This window comes from Tribolium madens, unplaced genomic scaffold (genome assembly GCF_015345945.1).
Source record: "Tribolium madens isolate multiple individuals breed KSU strain unplaced genomic scaffold, Tmad_KSU_1.1 Scaffold_3;HRSCAF=73;Tcas5.2_LG2, whole genome shotgun sequence".
Classification (NCBI taxonomy): domain Eukaryota; kingdom Metazoa; phylum Arthropoda; class Insecta; order Coleoptera; family Tenebrionidae; genus Tribolium; species Tribolium madens.
Genome location: NW_025401006.1, coordinates 14,189,858 through 14,192,732, shown reverse-complemented (window position 1 = coordinate 14,192,732; position 2,875 = coordinate 14,189,858). Strand labels below are relative to the sequence as shown.

The 2,875-nt window shown below is 29.3% G+C and overlaps 1 protein-coding gene across 1 annotated transcript in view; it reads right to left on the bottom strand.

The window, feature by feature from the left end:
- LOC123007731 (peptidyl-prolyl cis-trans isomerase CYP95-like) overlaps nt 1-1,956 on the bottom strand; it is an 86,041-nt gene extending 84,085 nt beyond the window's left edge. The window contains exon 1 of the mRNA XM_044403150.1: nt 1,864-1,956. The gene's annotated coding sequence lies outside the window, so the exon portion shown is untranslated. The remainder of the gene's footprint in view (nt 1-1,863) is intronic.
- Nucleotides 1,957-2,875: the final 919 nt, after the last annotated feature.

Here is a 2,875-nt window from a genome sequence, read left to right as displayed (position 1 = left end):
ATTTTTGCAATTTTTTGCTTTGGCTTAGTAAAATTTTTCGATTTTAATGAGTTTCTCTTTGACAGACGCTCCAAATACATTAAAATAAACAAAAATAATGCATTTTAAACTCTATTAAGTAGTGCTTTTTGCTTTATTTGAGCAATAATTTAGTGTTTTTAGTAAATTGTTTATTAAAAAATATTCTTAAATGTACAGAAAGAAACAAAAATTACTTACTATTAAAATTTTAAAGTAAAAAAAAATTTACAAATTCTTACCTCACAACATAGGGTAAGTCCGGGCAAGATTGGCTACATTTTAATAAACCTACTCTAAAATTTTGACAAAAAAAATCATTTTTTAAATACGTAAAAAATTAATATATTTCTGATATGTAAAATCCCATCTTTATCTTCATATTTCCCGACTTTACCATATATGAGTAGTTTTATTACCAAAAAAAGTTATTTGTAACCAAATTGTGACTTAAACGTGCAATTTTTTATTTTATTAATTCAGTTTTTTTATTAATCATTTTTGCTAAAATTTACATTATGTTTTTTCTAATCGTAATGCAACCATCACAATTTACAGATAATCTAGTGAACTTTACAAACAATCTCAATTAATGACATATGAGTCCAGAAAAATCTTACTTTACAGACTATCTTGTTCCCTTATAGACGTTTTCAGAAAGACATTATTTTTTAACAAAATTTTAATGTTTTTGACAAATATTGCACCATATTTTTACGTATTTTTGTTTATTTACAAACCAACTAATTTATTCAACAATTCTCTAAAATTACAATATCTTTTTAATGCAGTTTTTTTTATTATTATGAATGACGGTGTTTAATATTTTAACAAAGCGACATAATAAAGATTCCATTTTATGACTTAGCTAATTAGAGTCTAGTCCAGGTATTAAGTTTATTCTGCTTTTTAATTAGTTTGATATTAATTTAAACGAAAAGAATTAGTTTAAAATAATTTTCTTCTTTCACTTTAATTAACTAATTTTTCTAAATCAGCACTAAAGTAGCTCATTATGGTGTTTTTTCCTACAATTTTTTGCATCAATAACAATAAAAATCAAACCTCCAGAAATAGTTTTGTACAAATTTTGACCAAACTTGCGATTTCGGAAAAAATTCATACAGCAATATTTTTCTGTTTTGTTAAAAATCATCATCTTCTGTATTAGAGTAAAATATACGAAATGAATAGGATTTTATCGTTATTTTTCCATTCCCCTAATCCATTTTTCCACAAACAAAACAAATGTAAATCCTTTATGCAAAATATAAAACTTTAAACAGCGACTTTGCATCGATTTACACACCTGGTTCGTCTGTCATCCCAAAAATAAAATTCATGATTTAAGAGCAGTTCGTATGCAATTTTCATACAGCAATATCTCTCACACACACCTTAAATTTCATCGTGTGCGTGGCCCAAAATCTGAATAATTTAAAAGCAAATTTCTTAAGAAATTGGAACTTTAGTAAACATCTCTTTTTATTATCCCTTCGAGTCCAAAGTAATGCATTTGTGCGACGTTGGTTATTTATATCCAGAAAAGGTAAAAATTTAACATATTTATCACCAAACCAGACCCATTTTGTTATTAAAATATTCGATTCGTGCCTACATCACTTCTAATTTTCCCCATTCAAGAATAAGAGATATTGACATGACATTTTCGATTATTTTATTTGAAAGGAAATAATTTTGGGGGACTGAAATAACAACATTTTTCTCCCTTATTTGTTTGTTATTTGAGCATCGATTTTCATGTAATAATTGTCGTAATTCCCTCAAATAATAAACTTATTGATATTCGATAATATTAAGCGATTGTGTAACATGAAAACTCACCGTTTAATGAGATTTTTTGATGATAGATGTAGCTGCGAAACAAATAAAAACGACGCACGTTTTAAAATGTATTTGTTTGTTCACAAGCGAGAGGCATTATTTGGGCGCCGCCGCCGCCGCCGCCGTCGGTGCAATGTGTGGCCGGAGGACGTTGGGTCTGTACTGAGCGTCAAAACGGTCACCTGGCCGACGGCGTCGCGACGCCCTCAAAGAGAATCGCGCACTCCGTGAAGACGCACGAGATACAAGCTACGTTTTTTCTACGAATCATCCTCTAAATGCTATTAATTTTAATTTTTTAGTGTTGTCATGTCTGATAAAATTTCACCAGATCTGGTGATTTTTTGAAAATGACTATTTTTACGATTTTACTACCACTCACCTTCAAAAACTTTAAAAATTCGAAATTTTTTAAACTTGACCCAATGTCGTTTTATGCACTTATTTGAGTCTTTAACACCTCTAGAAGTGTAAAAAACGTAAAATAGATCAATTGTAAAGATAGTTTTTTTTTTGATTTTTGTCGAGATTTTGGACGATTTTTAGCACCCGGAGCGGTCTAATGGCAATAACTCCGGACTTATTAGAGATAACCTCTCATATTTGATACCGTTGGATAGAAAATTTAATTTTCTATCATATAAAAAAAAGATCAGTGTTCTACGATAGATAGTTATCGAGAAAATTTGTGATAAAATCAAAAGTATGGAAAATATAAATCCGACTATAACTTCAAAACTACTACGAATTTTGCAGTTTAATTGACGCCAATCGATTCCCCGGAACATTTTACATAGTTTTAGGTCAAAGTATTATATCATTGAGGCACAGTTTTGCCGCAATTTACAAAACAATAAAAAGTAAAAACTTAAAAAATTGTGTTTTTGAACATGTCTCAGATTTGATTTAAATCTATCTTATCCGATAGATTTTGACGCGCTGATTACGAATTTACCAACCACATTGGGCTATCTTCTTTAGTTTCGCCGTAATCGGCGTTTAAAAATTCAAA